The 19,827-nt window shown below is 37.6% G+C and overlaps 1 pseudogene across 1 annotated transcript; it reads right to left on the reverse strand.

Moving 5' to 3' along the window:
- Positions 1 to 439: 439 nt before the first annotated feature.
- LOC308611458 (ferritin light chain-like) lies at positions 440 to 5,078 on the reverse strand (annotated as a pseudogene). Its single transcript has 2 exons — positions 5,040 to 5,078; positions 440 to 957 (listed from the first exon to the last, which is right to left on the reverse strand). The product of its transcript is annotated as a ferritin light chain-like (transcript).
- Positions 5,079 to 19,827: the final 14,749 nt, after the last annotated feature.

Raw genomic sequence — 19,827 nt, forward strand, 5'->3', positions numbered from 1 at the left:
GCTGCACATTAGAATCACCTGGGGAACTCTGAGACCTTCCCGTGCCCAGGCTCCTCCCTAGACCTACTGAATCAAAATCTCTGGGGCTGGGACCCAGACACCAATGTTTTTCTTCAAAGCTCTTTAGGTAATTCAAACGAGCAGCAAAGCTTGAGAACCAGCCCAATAATGGGAACAAACTTATTTCACACAGATAAAGTGGGGCAATTCATATGTTAAAAGAACGTGAATATATGTATATATTTCTTTTTTTCACTTTATTCTGTTTGTATTTCAAATAGGCTTTTTTTTTTCCTTCTGCAAAAAACATTATTGTTTCCATTTGGTCCAAGGCTTGGGAGAGGGCTCCAGGGCGGTTACAAAGCTGCCTAGTGGCTGCAGAGCGGGGCTTCAGGCAGAAGCTCTGACGCCAGAGGGTCTCCTCAGACGCGGCTGGACTTCAGAGACTCCTGTTTGGCTCGAGGGTGAGCCTTTCAAAGAGATACTCGCCCAGCACAGCCTGCAGACCAGCCAGCCTGCGGAGGTTGGTCAGGTGGTCTCCCATCTTCTGGATGAGTTTTACCTGCTCCTCCAGGAAGCGGCTCTCCAGGAAATCACAGAACTGGGAGTCTGCACGGGCAGGACCCAGGGCGCGCAGATCCGTTAGTGCCTGGTTCAGATTCTTCTCCCTAAGAATGGCGGCTTCCACAGCATCCTGGGTTTTACCCCACTCATCCTGAGAAGGCTTCTGCGCATCCTGGAAGAGGGCGCGGCCGCAGCACTGGTTTTGCATTTTCAAGAGGCGCTGGGCGCCCTCACACTTCTCCTCAGCCAGTTGGCGAAAAATGTGGCCCATACTGTCCAGAGTCCCATTGTTGCTGTCGAAATAGATGCTCAGAGAGAGGTAAGTGTCCACAGATGCATGTTGAACAGGCGGTGGACGGCGGCCTCCACCTCGGTGGAATAATTCTGACGAACCTGTGAACTCGTGGTTGATCAGTGATAAGGAGCTAAGCTCAAAAACTGGTGTTGGCCTGTCCTGGAGGCTGAGGATAGCTGAGTGTCTGATTCCAAAGGTTGCGAAAGGAAGAAAGGTTGGAAGGTGGTCGGGGGCTGGAGCAAGGAGCGTCCCTGGGTCTGTTCATTCCAAACACTGTTGAAGCAAAAGACAGATCTGCAGGACTGCCGAACGCACTGCCTCAAATAGGCTTTGATATAAATGAACAAGAAGTCCAAGCAAGGACAAAACTTACCCTTCCTCCCACCAAAATAGCTGGTGATACTAGAATCTAGATCTGGGAAGGGATTCTTCCATTACTTTCTTAACATTCCAAGCCACTAGAGCAGTGGTTCTCAAAGTATGGTCACCTTGTAACCAAGCAGTACCCTATGGGGCCTTCCTAGGACAGACCCATCCCCCATATCCTCTATTGTAGTTTCTCTCTGAAGTACTCAGATAATAGTATCTCAGGCATATTTCTTGAGTTTTCAGATGCTAAAAACCACCACCCAATGGAAGAAATGAACTCCTTGATGATCATGAGCACGTAGCCCTCAGACCTCCTGGCACCTAAGGATGGATAATGTTACCTGCCTTGTGGCCTCAACATCAGCCAATCAGAGGATTGTGCACCAGCTGATCACATGCCCTGGGATGTCCCTCCCTCACCTGGCCTTTAAAAATGCTTTGCTGAAATCCTTTGGAGATTTCAGGGGTTTTGGAACACGGACCACCCCTCTCCTTGCTCGATCCTGCAATAAACCTTTCTCTTCTCCAGACTCCAACCTTTAGGTTTGTTTGGCCTCACTGTGCTTCAGACACATGAACCTGCATTCGGTAACAACTTGACCAGCTTTACCAGCGTCCCCTGATAATGTGTCAGATATTCAAGTTTTAGGGCCCTATCCCAGCCCTATGGAATCAGCAACTCTAGTGGGGCTCAGTGATCTCTGTTATAACAGGCCCTCCATATGATTTTTATTCACCTTAAAGTTTGAAAATATCTGCATTGTCAGCTGGCCAAAGTGTCCACCAGCAGGTGAAGGGGAGTGATGCCTGGAAAAGATAGGGAGTAGCCAAGGCAAGTACAGCAGCATTTGCCGTGGTAGTAATGGAGAATGCCTTTTCTCCACTGGTTGGCACAGACTAGTATCTGGGAGCAGTGGCAGGGTTATTTAGGATGCTTTACAATTCAATGTAGTGACCGCTGTCCTGGTTTGCCAGGGACTTCCCCTGTGTGAACACTTAAAACCTCATCCTGGCAAACCCCTTAGCCCTGGATTTGAAAAACTTAGGGAATAACATGAAATTTAGGGGAAACATGATCTAGGATTTGGGCGAGTCACAAGTGCTAATTAAAGCTAAGCAAGTATGGTCAGCATCTAGCCTTCTTTACCCCTTTGTGGGAAGGTAAATCTGATTGGGTGAAAGGACTTATTGTTAAGAAATCTTTGTAGAAACATCCCCTTCTGCTTAGTCTGCTGGTTCTCAGTTCTGGCTAGACACTGGCATCGTCTGAGGAGATTTAAAGTTATTTTATTGGTCTAGGATGACCAACAGTCAGTGTGAGGGTTTTTAAAAAGTGCTTCAGATGATTCTAATATGCAGCCAAATTTAGGTGCCACTGCTTAAGCTTTTGAACCACTGCTACATATTTTCACCTCATCTTCCTATGAGAATATCCAACTGTAGTTGAGGTTTGTTTGTTTTTCTTTTTCTTTTTTTAACTCTCTTATTATAAGATTTACTGTCTTAAATAAGATTGAATGTACAGAAAATCCTGCTAGTCCATCTGGTACAGCTAGATACTTAGAATAATATCGTTAAGATATATACCATTTAAGTACTGTGACTGGCCTTTTTAAAATTAACATATGCATTGAATTAGTACAATCTCTTTTGAAGTTGTCATGTTGGGGAGCTATACCTGTAATCTGCTGCCATTGCTAAATATCTGGACAACTCTTATTAGGAATTGTTTTTAAAAATCTTTAGGGATTAAAACCAAGAGTGCTGTATTATTTGTACTGGGACCACAAAAACCTCACAAAGTTTCCCCACTGTACCTTCTACCCCCATCTCTAACCCTTGGCAACTTCTAATCTGTTCTCTATCTCCACAGTTTTGTTATTTTAAGAATAATACGTAAACATAATCATGAATTACTTAATCTTCGGAGATTGGCTTTTAAAAATTTTTTCTTCAGCATCATTCCCTTGAAGTTCATTTTAATTTTTGCATATATTAATAATTTGTTCCTTTTCGTTGCTCCGTAGTATTCTATCATAAGATTTTATCACAATTTGTTTCAACATTCATCCATTGAAAGACATTTGGGTAGTTGCCAGTTATTGGCTATGATAAATAAAACTGCTATGAACATTTATGTGTAAGTTTCTGTGGGAACTTAATTAAGTTTTTGTTTCTTTTGGATAAATGCTCAAGAGTACAAGTACTGCGTTGTAGGGTGAATCTACTTTTAGGATTAAAAGAGACTGTCAAGCTGTTTCTCAGAGTGGCTAAACCATTTTATTTTCCCACCAGTGACGTGATATAACTTTTCTACGTACTCGCCAGCATTTGATGTTGTCACTATAATTTTAGTTATTCTCTGATATCTCATTATGGTCTTAATTTGCATTTCCCTAATGCTAATGATGTTGAGCATCTTTTCATGTGCTTCTTTGCCATGTGTATATTCTCTTCCATGAAATGTCTGTTCCTGTCCTCTGCCTATTTTCTAGTTGGATTTTTTTAAGTTGTTTGGAGAGTTCTTTGTATATTATAGATACAAGTCATCTGTCTCATATGGGATTTTCAAATATGTTTTCCCACTGTGTAATCTGAGTTTTCATCCACTTAAAAGGATCTTCTATGAAGCATTTTTAACTCATTTTGATGAGATACAATTTATCAGTTTTTGCTTTTATTGATCATACTTTCGGTGTCAAGTCTAAGAATTATTCACCTAGTTCTAGATGCCAAAGATTTTCTATTTTTTTTCCTAAAAATGTCCTGCTTTTACATTTAAGATTATGATCCACTTTGATTTAATTTTTGTGTAAGGTGTGGAGGTTTAGGTTAAGGTTCATTTTTTGTTTGTTTTTGTCAAGGGATGTCCAACTGTTTCAGTACCATTTTTTGAAATGTCTATTCTTCCTTGATAGCATTTGCACTGCTGTCAAAAACAGGTTAAATGTATTTATGTCAGTCTATTTCTGGGTTCTCTATTCCATTCCATTGATCTATGTATCTACCCTCCAAAATTACTGCAAAGTCTTGAAATTGGGTGGATTAATTCCTCCCATTTTAATCTTCCTTTACAAATTGTTTTAGCTATTCTTCAGCCTCTTCTTACCATACAAATCTTAGAAAAAGCTTGTCTATATCCGCAAAAACCTTGAGGGCATTTTAAGAGTAATTGTGTTAAGCCTCTTAACTTGGGGAGAATTGACATCTTTATTATGTTGTGTTTCCTAATCCATGAACAAGGTATGTCTCCCTATTTGTTTGGGACTTTAAAATTTTTCTTCATCAGCATTTTGTAATTTTCAGTATAGAGGTCCTATAAATGTCCTATTGGGCTTGTATTTAAGTATTTATTTAGGTCAGTTGTAAATGGCATCACATATTTTAATTTAAGCTTCTACACATTTGTTATTAATATATAATGTGATAAAATTGTGTTGATCTTGTACTCTAAAACATTTACAAACTAATATTATTTCTCAAGCTTTTTGTGGATTCCTTGGTATTTTCTCCATTTAGATTATCATGTCCTCTTCAGACACAGACAGTTTTACTTTTCCTTAGGCAATATAATAGGATATATTACTCTTCAACATTCAGTAGGATATATTCCTTCCTATTCAACATAGTAGGAATAGTCCTTTTATCCTTTAAATGAACTTTTTAAAAATTTAACTTTTAAATGTATGTATTTATTTATTTTTCCTTTATTTTCTTACTAGAACCTCCAGTAATACATTTAATAAAAGTGGTGAGAGCAGATATCTGTGCCTTGTTTCTGATCTTACAGAGAAAGCATTCAGTCTTTCACGGTTAAATATAATCTCGGTATAGGTTGTTTGTAGATCATCTTTATGAGTTTCAGTATGTTCCTTTTCTATTCCTAGTTTGCTTGGAGTTCTTTTTTCTTCTTTTTTTAAAATCATGAATGGGATTGGATTTTGTCAAGTGCTTTCTCTGCATTATTGGATAGGATCACATGACTTTTCCCTTTAATCTATTGGATATGGTGGATAACATTGTTTGATTTTAAAATATTTAACCAACTTTGCATAACTAGAATAAATGCCACTTGGTCATGGTATATTATTCTTTTTATATATTTCTGGATTTAATTTGCTAATATTTGGCAGAGGATTTTTACAGCCAATTTCATAAAAAATATTGGTCTGTAGTTTTCTTCTTTCTATCGTATCCCTGTCCGGTTTTGGTATCAAGGTAATACTGGCTTCATAAATTTAATTAGGAACTGTTCCTTCTACTTCTATTTCTTATCAAATCATGTAAAATTGGTGTTAATTCTTTATGTCTTGGGTAAAAGTGAAACATCTAAGCCTGAATATTCCTTTTGGGAGTTTTTAAATGAAAAAACAGTGTTTCTAATGGTTACAGGAAAACTGAGATTATCTATTTCATCTTGGCTGAGTTTTGGTAGTTTTGAGTGTAGAAGCATTGGCCCATTTCACCTACATTTTTCAATTTATAGTGTAGACTTGCTCATAACAACTTGTTCCTCATTAACCTGCAGGATATGCCATGGTATCCCTGGTTGCATTTCTGATATCTGTGATTTGTGCCATCCATCTTTTTATCTTTATCAGTCTTGCTAGATCTTTATTGATTAGATTGTTTATTTCCAAGAACCAGCCTTTTGTTTCATTGATTTTCCCCCCTATTTTCCTGTTTTCAGTTTCATGGATTTCTATTTCATCTTTATTATTTCCTTCTTTCTGCTTGTTTAGTGTTTTTTCCTCTTCCTTTTTTACTGTTGTAATATAGAAAATTAGATTATTGCTTTGAAACACTTTCTTTCCCAATTTAGTGCTATAGACTTCTCTTTCAGCATTGCTTTCACTTCATTCTGCAAACTTTGATCTGTTATATCTCCATTTCCTTTTATTCTATGCATTAAAAAATATTTCCTTGATGCTGTCTTTTTTACCCATGAGTTATTTGGAATTGTGATGTTTAGTTTTCACGTGATTGAAGATTTTCCTGTTGTCTTTCTGTTATTGATTTCTAGTCTGATTCCATTATGGCTAGAGAACATACTCTATGATTTTAATTCTTTTAAATCTGCTAACTTTTTATGAATATATAAATGAAAGAAATAAGAAAACCTCTGAGTCTTAGCATCCAACACTTAGGCACATTACAATTTAAATCTGCTAAGGTTCTTTTTATTGCCCAGTATATAGTATATGAGTGAATATTCCATGGACACTTGAATATGTATTCTGCTGTTACTGAGTGTGTTCTTTAAATGTCAGTTATATCCTATTGATTGATGATGTTTTCATTTCTTCCATATTCTTGCTGATTTTTCTCTCTGGTAGTTCTATAAATTGCTGTGCTGAAGTCTCAAATAATAATTGTGGATTTAAAATTTTCTCCTTTTACTACTTTTTTCAGTGTTTGCTTCATGTATTTTGAAGTTCTGTTGTTTGGTGCACACACATTTTGTATCATTGGGTCATCTAGGTGGATTATTCCTGTTATCTTTATGTAATGACCCTGTTTGCCCCTAATAATTTCCTTTGCTCTGAAGTCTACTTTATCTGATATTAATATAGCCATTCCTACTTTTTCTGATTAACGTTCACATGATATATCATTATCTTCCTTTTACTTTGAACTCCCTATATCATGATGTTTAAAGTAAACTTCTTATAGACAGTATATAGTTGGATCATGCTTGTGAATTTTTAATCTACTCTTCCAATCTCTGTCTTTGACTTGGTTATTTAGATCATTTACAGTTAATGTAATTATTGCTATGTTAAAGATTAGGTCTACCATTTTATTTTTTGTTTTGTCTTTTACCTTAGTTTCTCAATCCTGTGTTTCTCTTATTTTGCCTGGTGGGTTACTTAAACATTTTTTAATAAGTCCATTTTAATTTAATTTATTTATAATCATTTGTGTATACTGTTTGTATAGTTTTCTTAGTGGTTACTTTTGGCATCACAGTATACATATGTAACTTACCATAGCCTACTGGAATCAGTGTTTTATTACTTCAAGTGAAGTTTCAAAATTTTACTTCCATTTAGTCTCTTAATATTCCCCAGTTTTAAAGTATGATTTTCTGTAGTATTTCCTTTCTCTACATTGAGAACCACATCAGATGGTGTCATAATATTTGCTTTGACCATCAGATAGTATTTAAGAAACTCATGAGGCTAATGATAGTCTCTTATATTTACCCCATTTGTTTTCACCCATTCCATTGTTCCCCTTTTCTTTCTGAAGTTCCCAGTCTTCTGTTATTGTTTTTTTTTTATGTTTTCATAACATTAGGTGATATCTGGGCTTTCCAGTGCCATTGGATATGAGTTTCAGGAAACACTGAGTCTGGCTCACTTAATGCTGCTGAGTTGGAGGGTTTGTATATGTTGGGCCTGTTGGCGCAGCAGGTGCTAGCAGATTAGACTAATGTTGATGGGACTAGTGCCACAGGAGGATGGGTTCCCATTCAGGCTATGCTGCTGCTACAGTAGATCAAGTCCCCCTCTACTCCAAGTGTGGGGCAGTGACCTGCTGCTGTCACTGCTTTGTATTAGGCTGCTTTTGCCTCAGGTGTGTGGTGGGATCCCTTGGAAGCTGCTGCTGCTGTCAATCACAAGGTTAAATTCATTTCAGAAATACTTAAGTATAAATATATAGCCTGGCTCCTGTAGGACCCCTGTAATAGTTTTTTATTGCTTTCATACAAATTACCACAAATATAGTGACTCAAAACAATGTAAATTGATTACCTTACAAGTCTGACATTGGTCTCAATTGAGTAAAGTAAAAGTGTTGGCAGGATCGACAGATGAATGGATAAAGATGTGGCACATATATACAATGGAATATTACTTAGCCATAAAAAGAAATGAAATTGAGTTATTTGTAGTGAGGTGGATTGACCTAGAGACTGTCCTACAGAGTGAAGTAAGTCAGAAAGAGAAAAACAAATACCGTATGCTAACACATATATATGGAATCTAAAAAAAAGAAAAAATGGTTATGAAGAACCTAGGGGGCAGGGCAGGAATAAAGACGCAGCCGTAGAGAGTGGACTTGTGGATACAGGAAGGGGGAAGGGTAATCTGGGATGAAGTGAGAGAGTGGCATGGACTTATATACACTACCAAATGTAAAATAGATAGCTAGTGGGAAGCAGCCGCAAAGCACAGGGAGATCAGCTCTGTGCTTTGTGTCCACCTACAAGGGTGCGATCGGGAATGGAGGGTGGTAGGGAGATGCAAGAGGGAGGAGATATGGGGATATATGTATACGTATAGCTGATTCACTTTGTTATGAAGCAGAAACTAACACACCATTGTAAATCAGTTATACTCCAATATAGATGGTTAAAAAAGAAAAAAAAGTGTTGGCAGAGCTACATTCTTTTCTGGAGGCTCTTAGGGGTGTTTCTGTTCCCTGGACTTTATCCGCTTCCAGCGGTCACTTGTAGTCCTTGACTCAGAGTCCCCTTTCTCCACCTACAAAACCCAAAATGTTGAATCTCTCTGATTCTGCTTCTATTAAGACATCTCTCTCTTTCTCTTTCTACAGTTGGGAATGGTTTTCTACTTTTAAGGACTCATGCAATTAGATTTGTTCCATGAGGTAATCCAGGATAATCTTTCTCAAGGTCTGTAACTTCAGTCATATCTGCAAAGTCCTCTTCACCATGTAAGGTAACATATTAATAGGTTCTAGGGATTAGGGTGAGGGCATTTTTAGGAGCCATTATGCTGCCTACCACACCCTTAACAAGTGACCTTGAGAAAATTACTAAGATTTTTAAAGCCTTACTTTCCTCAAACATAAAATGGAAAGAAAGCTAACTAGTTAATATCATGAAAGTGAAACAGTATATATGAAATCAACTAATTCAAAAAATGAGATTTCTTCTTTTTCTTTATGATTTACATGATTCTCAGAGTTCGGTTACTTGAAGAGTTACTTTTTTTTTAAACAGAACTAAGGAATTTCAGGGTTCAGGTGCTGTAAGATTGTCTGAATTATCTGAGTAACAATTAGCTAAGCACAGGTGTAAAGCATTTGATTTACTCCCTGGTTTTCTTTATCTTCTCATCCCAGTAAATGCATATCCCTTTTCTAGCTCCAGCCAGTAGAGTCAGAGCTTGTTTTACTGTTTAACTAAAGTTCAATTTAAATTCTCTCTACATCTCCAGATTCTCGGCCCTGGTTGCATATTATAATCACCTGGGGAGATTTCAAGAACTACCGATGCCAAATTTCTACCTATCATGGATATTTGAGGAGGGACCTGGAATGAAATGCTCTAGCTTATGGTTTTTGGAACCAAATCATAGTCTACACTGAGCCAAATTATTTGTGAGATCACCTCTAAAAAGGAATTTATCTGTGGTGACTAATGCTCTTCCTTTGTCAGTATGCTTGATTTGTCCCTCTTTGGGGGAAAAAAAGAGGGGGAAAAAACCCCCAGCAGTTGTGCTCCCTGAATTATAACCTGATGCTTTGGAATTAGTGTTGGCTTAGAGCGCACATCTTCGGATACCCATTCTCTCTCCTGCTTCCTTGCATGAACTTATATCCTTGGGCAGTGTTTCATCCACCACCCTCTTTTGCTTCTAATCTTAGCAAGTAAAGTCTCCCCTTAATGAAATAGCATTTCATGAGGCTTACTGGGAGCATAGGTCTGTTCCAGACCTATCCTATGTTAGCTAAAGCAGATATAAGTGATGTATTTTTGGCATTCATCCTTGTGGGTTGGAAAGAGAAGACAGAATTTTATCCTTTAGGTGTCATCGGACTGGACAAATGGGCTCTTTCCCTCTGCTGCCTATCATGTAAAAACCTGAGGGTGTTACCTCTAGAAGGTATCTTCTAGTTATCAAAATAGTTCAGATAAGTCAAATTTCTCAGTAAAAGATGACAAAACTATGGCTTAGGTGGTTAATTTTCTATGTCAATTTGTCTGGGCCACCATGCCCAGTTATTTGGTCAGATATTATTCTGGATATTTCTGTGATGGTGTTTTCGTGTTTTTTACAATTTTTATTTATTTATTTATTTATATTTTTGGCTGCGTTGGGTATTCGTTGTCACACGTGGTCTTTCTCTATTTGCAGCAAGCAAGGGCTACTCTTTGTTGTGGTGTGCAGGCTTCTCATTGTGGTGGCTTCTCTTGTTGCAGAGCATGGGCTCTAGGTACACGGGCTCAGTAGCTGTGGTGCACGGGCTTATTTGCTCCACGGCACATGGGATCTTCCCAGACCAGGGCTCAAACCTGTGTCCCCTGCATTTGCAAGCGGATTCTTAACCACTGCGCCACCAGGGTAGTCTCCGTGATGGTGTTTTGGATGAAATTCATATTTAAATTGGTGTTGGACTTCGAGTAAAGCAGATTATCCTCCATAGTATGGGTGCGCCTCATCCAATCAGTTGAAGCTCTTAATAAAACAAAGACTGACCTCCCTGTCGCAAAAAGGAATTCTGCCAGAAGACCTACAGAAATTGAACTGCAACTCTTCCTAGAGTCTCTAGACAGCCTAACCTGCAGATTTTGAATTGACCAAGCCTCTATTATTGTGTGAACCAATTGTTTAAAATCTCTCTCTCTCTTTCTCTATCTTTATATAGATATGGATATAGATCTAGGTATCATTATTGATATCTAGATCTATATCTATCAATATATATGGGCACATTGTATACACATGCTGTTGGTTCTGTTTTTCTGGAGAAGCTTGACTAATATAGTGGCCCATATAAATAAAAGGATGAACCCAAGTTCACCCAGGTAGAAATTAGTACAATGAGAACTGGAACTTAAGGCCTCATGACTCATTCAGCTGTGAACACTGACCCAGAACTGGGGTCCTCAAACTCTGGCCCACTGATCAGATCTCGCTTGACTCCTGGTTTTGTACATAACATTTTGCTTGAACACAGCCACACCCATTCATTAATGTATGGTGCATGGCTGTTTCTGTGCTACAGCAGCAGATAGGCAGTTGCAACGGAGAGGTATGGTACACAAAATCCAAAATATTTACTATCTGACCCTTTACAGAAAAGATCTGCTGACCCTTGCTCTAGGATGCCATCTGATTTCTGATAACACAGAGGAGAATAATTCATGCACATTGGGGTTGATTGTTAATCTCCTGTCCTCCTTAGGTCAAAGATCTCTTAAATGCTCACCCTTGCAATAGCCAGCTTGGGGAGCATTGTCTGAGGATGCAGAAACATTTCTTGCCAGGTCTTTCCAATCCACACTGCTCCCTGACTATGGTTCTTAAAACCTATTTTTAAAAAAATTTTTATTGGAATATAGTTGATTTACAGTGTTGTGTTAATTTCACGTGTACAGCAAAGTGAATCCGTTATACATATACATATATCCACTTTTAGGTTTTTTTAGAGTCATTTCCAAATAGCCCATTACAGAGTATTGAGTGGAGTTCCCTGTGCTAATAAGAAGAGCAGGTTCTTATTAGTTATCTATTTTATGTATAGCAGTGTGTATATTTCAGCCCCAATCTCCCAATTTAGCCTCCCCACCACAATCCCCTGGTAACCCTAAGTTTGTTTTCTACATCCCTGCCTCTACTTCTAAAACCTGTCTATTTTAACCACCTACCACTCATTGCTTACTGTCTCTGGCTTCATGTACTTCATAATAAATCTGCCTCTTGTTCAATCCTGGATGACATGTTCCAAAGACTGAGATAATATCTTATTCTACATAACTTGTGCTTGATATTGTCTAACTTGGGGTCTTTATCTATGTCCCAAAGAAGACAGTCACACTCTGTCTTCTAGTACTACTAATAATACCACATTTTATGGCATGAATTTGACCCAATGCACTGAACTATCCCTTTAGAAACTGTATGCAACCTGTCACTGGGTTTTAGCACCGGGATAGAGCTCAAATTAGTGTTCATATTTAAACAAATCTACTTGACCAGAAACTTTTTGTCTCACCATTTATTTTATTACACAAGTAACTTCTCTCTTTGCATCTATGATGTAAATATTTTTGATTTCCTAAATTATCTGGAAAATTATTTAGAGCTTCCATTTCAGTAGGCATTGGAATTGCTGTGTTATGACTATTTCATTATTTTATTTCCAATGTTAAATTAGGCTTCAAGCTTTGGCCAAGAGTAGACAGGAAAGGGTTTTAAAAGAAATGAAGAATGGGAAAGACTTCTGATGCAACGGAGACTTAATAAAGATTTGCTTTTGAATCAAGAATTTATAATAAAGGTTTGAATTTGAATCAATAAGTTATGTCATTGCAAAATAGCTCCCTGGTAAAATTCCATTCTTTTGTAATCATTAAGTACAGAAATTAACCATCAAAATATGCAGTGATCTTTTTCATTTTCTAAAAACAAACCTATATCTAGATGAGAGGAGAATTCATTTCATAACTCAGGCTCTGGACTTACGACTCCAAGTCCTGTTTTCTTTCAACCATGCCTGCTAAGTTTCTGTCTACCTTCTTGAGCATGAGGTAATGGCTTCAGCTTTCATCTCCTTACTCAGTATATAGCTTGGTGACTAAGAGTAAGGGATCTAAACCTTGAGAACTTGGGTTCCAATCTTGACTCTAAAATTTACTTGTTGAGTACTCTTGAGCATGTTATCTGTTTTTGCCTCAGTTTTCTCATCTATAATATAGAGATAACATTACTTCTCTCAGCGAGTTGCTATGAGGGTTAAAAAAATTCATACAATGCAAGAATTTATCAGTTCTTGGAACACAATAAATACTGAAAAGAAATGTTAGCCATTATCAAGGGCCCCTCATTTTATGGATAATATAGATTAGTTTATATAGGTCTAATATTTACATATACATAACTATTTTGTACCTATATGTGTGTATACGTTCTTCTTAGAAATTGAGCAGTCAACATTCACATCTAAAAGTATGTGCTCTGTGAAATGTAGATCTCCTGTGTACAGACACAGTGCTGTAGTTATCTATTGCTACATAATAAAGAAGTCCAAACTTAGTGGTGAAATAAACAAAAATTGTAATATGTGCCCAGATTCTGTGGGTCAGCGATTCAAACAGTACGCAGAGGAGATGGCTTGTCTCTACTCTGTGACTGATGTCTGAAACCTCAGCTCATGAGGATTCAAATGGCTGGGGCTGCAATCATCTAGATAATTTTAATTCACATGTCTGGCCCTTGAGATGGGATGACTTGAACACTGTGCCCAACAAAGACTGTTGCCTGGAGTGCCTATAGATGGCTGCCCATGTGGCTTGGACTTCTCATAACGTGGTAGTTAGGATTCAAGATAGTGTATCCCAAGAATGAGCGTTCAGGGTTGAAGCATTCCAGGAGAATCATGCAAAAGCTGCATGACCTTTTATGACCTAGTCTTAGATGTTACATAGTATCACTTTATACAGGCGTTGGAGACCTTTTTCCATAAAGTGTCAGACGGTCAATATTTTAGGCTTTACACGCCATACAGTCTCTTTTGCAACTACTTAGCTCCGCTGCTGTGATGTGAAAACAGACACAAACAATACATATACTAAGGAACATGGCTGTGTTCCAATAAAGCTTCATTTATAAAAGCCGGTAGAGGCCTAGATTTGGCCCACCAGCCATAATTTACTGACCCCTGCTCTATTGTTTGAAGCCATGGAAAGCCTGCCCAAATTCAAGGGAAAATGCCCACATCTGGATGTGAAGAATGGCAACGAATCTGAGACCCTGTATTAAAACCACTACATATGGGATACTTAGAAGAAGATCTGTCTGCATACCTTGTTTCTCCCATGTATGGTGGATATGAGGTATTGGCACATGTTACATCTCTGTAAGCCTGGGTCAAGGTCAAAGTTGGAATCTGAACTCAATGACCTTGATTTCTGGAAGAATTGGTAACTCTACTTATGATATCCTTACACTCCTTACCCATATAAATACACCACAAAAGATAGATTTCAAGTAAACAGTTGCTTTATGGCAGCTTTTTATTATGTCTCCATTGACTGAATTATTCCATTTTGGTTAGAAACATGAGTTTTGTTTCTTTCCTAAAGAGATCTGCAACTTTTCAGATGCGGCATTTCATTCTAATGAGAGGATGATGTAGGTTTTTATAAACGGAAAAAGCAGGGCAGGCTGAGTTCACTCAGATCATACCAATGCTTACAGGAATAACCGAAGCTGGAACACAGGCTTCCAGGTTTTCCTGTCCTGTGCTCTTTTCGGTAGGTGCCATTGTCTGCTAGGCCTGGCAGTTATAAGTTTTGACCTTTACCTATCTACGCTATTGTGAAGTGGTTTTGGGCTTTGTTAGCTTTCTTATGAGTTTGTACTAAATTGTGTCCATAAAGTAGGCTGAATTCCTCAGGGAAGGATGATAGCTGTTACTGTGTTATTACTGCAAGTGTTGTGTTGGTTACTTCTTTTTCTTTTCTTTTGTCCAGTTGTATCCTGAACTTAAAAGTTATATTATCTGAAATGAACGATGTGCATCTGGTGGAAAACACTAATTTAAGGGATGAAAATTCCTGATGATTGCTTCAGTCAACCCTTAATACACACTGAGCTTCATTAGTAAATAGACAACTCTCAGACCTTTCCCTTGGAAGAGGTCGCATAATCAGGCTTTGTGTTGATTTCGCATTCTGTTCGTTAGAGACAGAACAAAGTAGAATAATTGGCTGGTACAGGGAAAGCAGAAAGAACTTTCTTCTATTTTGGTGATGCATCCCGTAATAAGGGTTGAAAATGAGACTGGAGGTAAAAACGTGAAACTCAGAAGAGCAAAGGAGAGAGGATATTGTTTCTTTGAAAATATTCTTTCAGTGTTGGCCCAGATGAAATATGAAGCTGAGGAAATTTTTTTTTAAATGATGATTTTTGTGTTAACAATGTGAGTGTGGAATTAGTAAGAATCAGAAAGCAAGCATCCTTTCCCACCAAGGACTTGGGAGCAAGTGAAACCATAAATACTCCCGGTTCTTGGAAACCCTTTTGGAGCAGTAATCAGAGAAGGGTAAAGGCAAAGCCTCAGAGCAGAGGTGTTCAGAGCAAAGGGATAGGAGGAGAACAAAAGGAGAGTGGATATTTTTAGAGCTGTCATTTTGAAATTTACCTGCTTCTGATTCAGTGCTGCTTTGCTACTGTGTTGATCCCGTGGAAATCCTCAAAGCAGGAGCAGCCCTATTTTAAAATAATAAGGTTAGAGCAAGTGACTTGAATCCAGGTCTCTTTAGCTCAAGAGCACAGAGGAGAGTGTGAGGAAAGAGTGAGGCCACAAGGAATTGTTCACTGGGTACATTTTCCCCAAACCTCACTAACTGGGATAAACTGACCACTGGATTATGTGGCTTGAAGGAAAGCAAAAATGTTGAAAGCAAAGAGTGTGGAGCTTGTTTAGAAAGCAAGCTCTATCATTTGGTCACCTGCTGATGATAATAGCATTGGCTGAGTCCTGACCATTTACAATGAAGGCACTTCTGTAGGTCATAAGTTCCAGGAGGGCCAGAACTGAGTATGTCTGTTTCAGCATTTAGCATGGTGTAGCATCTTAGAGCCCGGTACATTATTGGCATATAGTAGACTTAAAAATGAATATTTGTGGATTGTCTGAATGAGTGGATGAATGTGTGTGATTCATATCCTATTTGCAGGTCCTATGCCCTACAGTGGATTTTCAGTGTCAGATTGGGAACGTATTTATGATGGGGATTGGCATTGTTCCCTATCTAATGGATAAAGATTACACATCAAAGGACTTTACATTCACATCCCAAAAACCTCATAGGAATTACTTAACAAAAAAATAAAATTGGATTCTGTATAATTTCTAATTTATAAGCTGGCTAGACCACTGGTATTTCTGCCAGTCCTCTGGTAGTTCCGATGATGTCCCCATGATGACCCAGGCATAATCAGAATGGCTTTAGGATTTGGGAGCCAAAATGTTCCTCAGTATTTACTGCTTTGCTAGTCCATTTAAGAAAATGGACTATTGAAAAAATAGCTTCAGACACAATATGGCATTTTATGATTTAGCATAAAATCTGAGAAATATAGAGGTTATCTGAAGCCTGCAATGGTAAAGTTCCCTCTGCTATTGAAGTTATTGTCTTTAAATAAAGATTCTACATCAGTAATGCTATATATATATATTTTTTCTGATATTCAGGTTAATTTCCTATTCTCTATAAGGAAGTAATTGGTTGGTTGATATGAGAGATAGTGTGGCTTCCAAAAGTGAAAAGTATTATTTTATTGTAATTTCCAGCTACCTAAGGATGGGAGAGGCCCAGGACACTGCAGTCAGTATATTATGTGGAGCAGGTTATATTGTGGTTTATTTATGACCTTTTACATGTTTATTTTCTATGCAATTTTGTGTGCTCCTTTTTGAGTTTTGGTAGATAAGTGCTTTGTAACTTCGGAATACTTGGAGTTATATAGATATATATATGACATATATATATATATATATATATTTATATTTATATATATATTATCATAGTAGTTAAAGCCGTGGACAGTGTACTAGTCTACCTAGGTTCAAATTCTGGCTTGACCCTATGACTTCCCTGTGGCTTCCTCTGCTCACCTATTTAAAAGGAGTATAATAAGACTGCTGTGGTGAATTATATACTAAGTGCTATTTAAGCATTTGCTATAATGATTATGTATACTCGAAGGCAAGGGACTTGCCCCTTGATTGTCTCTGTATTCCTAGTGCTTAAGAATTCCTAGTGCTTTCCTAGTGCATTGTCTTAGGATAGAGATAGCTCAGTATAGTTCTTCTCACTATAAAGTACTGTTACGTTGAAAGTCTTTGCTTGTGTACTAATAATCTATGACATATCTGCTGAGGACAAGGAAAGGAATAGTTTTAAAACTGCAATGGATAACAAAAGATTGTATGATGTAATGCCTTTATTATGTAATTATAAAACTAACAAATGATCATGGTAGAAAATTTGAAAAACTCCTAGACAAAATAGAGATCAATAAAATTTGGAGTAGCGTTCAGAGTGTAGAGTTGTCCATGAATATTAGTGCTTTCACATTTTCCAGGACTTTAAGTAGACTCTGCTTCTTAAGAGTCTATTCATGATATTTTATTTTAATGATGTTTTCATCATGGGGACACACACACACACACACACACACAGAAATCTGTTAAAAAAAAAAGAAAGACATGTAAATCACTGATGTTTCGTATAGCCACATGAAATAAAGTGAGAAAGGTCAACAAGCTGAAAGAATGTGGAGTAGCATCTCCTTAATTGCTTACATAATTCTGATAATTACCTCTCTGTGGATAATGTAATTAATGGGGAATCTAATTCAAGAAAAATGTATGAACTTCAAGCCTTCTCGAAGCCAAGTATTTCTTTCCGCAAAAGTTTAATTTCCACGGCCGTGCTTCCTTATTACCTGACAGGGAAAGTGTATTGTATGGCAAAGGATCTTCCCGAAGGAGGGTGCTTCCCACACTGATGACTTTGGAATTATTGTTGCTATATTACCAAAATCTTAAACTAGGGTATTTTTGACAAATGTGGTCCTTAGTTAATTTTTAGAGCTACAAACTCTCAGATGGCTCTGCAATAACAATTGACTGGCTGTTCTTCAGGTTGATCACAATATGTTAATGACCTTGAGGTACCACTAAAAAGCAGGAAGGTGTGTGTCTTCCTTTGGTTCCAGAGTGAAATGCGAGTTGGAGTTGGAGTTGGAAAAGAGGCCGACAACCAAGTGATAGAGAAGGAAATGTGAGGTCATTAATGAAAAACCAGGTTTAAGTTAAGGTGAAGAGGCATGAGGAAATGGTCAGCTGTTACAGTATTACAAAGATCATGAAGAAGCATATCCATGAATGTGGTTTGTATTGCAATCTGCTGAAAAAGAGACAAATATCCTGGCCTGGCCTTCATGGAGATTATTTTTATTGATTCTGATAATAGATTATTGTTGAAAAGGGCCTCCTATAAATTATAACCATGCAAAGGCAGCAAGATAATTTGTTTTTTCTTTATGTATGTGTTTCTCATTCCTACTCACTTCTCTCTTAGGGGAAGAGAAAATCACAAAACACAAAAATGTCAAATCTCAGCTATTCATTTTCAAAATAATTTTTTTTCCAAATTCCAAAGGAGGCAATAGGTTAACTTTTAAGATTTGTAAGGCTCAAAAAACTAGATTTTTACAAAGTGTAGCCAAATTTTGTTCCATAAATAGTAGCTTTGGAAAGAATATGTGATGATGCAAAGTTGGAAAAAGCTGGTTTTTCTTCCGTAAATGACTTCACCGTGTGGGAGAAGAGGCAGAGAAGAAATCAAAGTAATTAAACATGGGGTGAGTTTTTCTGATAGGGGACTCTAGTGCTTTCAAATAGACTAGATAATCCTCGGGATAATCTGAGGGTAGAACAGACCAGTGCCTCATTTCCAATCTGGTACCCTGGAAGAAAACAGTGTATTTCCTTTGAGGTCTTGAGAGGTTTTTCTTCTTCTTTGTTTTGTTTTTGGTTCATTTTGTAATCAACTTTATTAAGGTATCATTTACACACAATAAAATGCAGACATGTTTAGTCAACGGTTCAATGACTTTTAATTAATGTACACATTTGTATAACTACCACCCCCATAAGATCGATAACAATTCTAAAACCCTAGAAAATTTCCTCCTAGGCTTTTGCAAAAGTATCCCCATCTCCCACCCCAAGGCAACCACGGATCTGATTTTTATCTTTAGAGATGAATTTTGCCCAGTTTAGAATTTCATGTAAGTTGAATAATATGGTAGGTGCCCTTTTGATCTGGCTTCACTTGCTCAGCATATGGTTTTTGAGATTCATTCATGTTGGGCTGTTTTAAACCAGGACTTTAGCCTGGGTGACTGATGTTGTCTGAAGGCACCTATAGGTACATCTGAGTCTCTGGCATTGTCACTGTCTGTTCTTGGCTCAGTATTTTCAACTTTACTAAGAAGCACAAGGTTGAAGTAAGGAAGATCATTGTCAGTATAATGGAGGTGAAGTGGGGTCTGTTATATAATATTCTCAGCATAAATTGACCTGCTTGGAATCATTGTGTTGATAATCGACAAGGATACTCTTCCTCCAAAAACCTTGATACTATAAAACTTCTAAAGGACGCTGTCCTAGGACTCTTTTAGTTTTCATTTTTGGGGAAACATTTCTGGAAAATTGAAATGCTCACAACCTGAAAGAAGCAATTATTCACCTGAAGGCTAACTCTGCTAAAGTTGAGTTGTCCGACCTTTACCTGCTGATAGAACCCAAATAGCCTTGCAAAACAATGCTCTTATTGGATATAAGCATATAGATTGTTTAAGACGGACGTGTATATGCAGTAAAGTAAACAAAAAAAGAATCTTTGAGTTTTCCTTGCTGGTTTTTTTTTTTCATTTATGCTTCTATATCATACGCTAATAGTTTAGGGTAACCTCAGGTTAGTTTTAGGTCCACTCTTTATGTAAATGTTGATGTACTCCATACGCAACTTTTTTCTACCTTCCTTCTTTTCTTCCATCTTTCCTTTCTAACTTCTTATAATCCATTCTACTTAATCCTGCATT

The sequence above is a fragment of the Mesoplodon bidens genome, assembly GCF_964165515.1.
Source record: "Mesoplodon bidens genome assembly, contig: HAP1_SCAFFOLD_436, whole genome shotgun sequence".
Lineage (NCBI taxonomy): Eukaryota > Metazoa > Chordata > Mammalia > Artiodactyla > Ziphiidae > Mesoplodon > Mesoplodon bidens.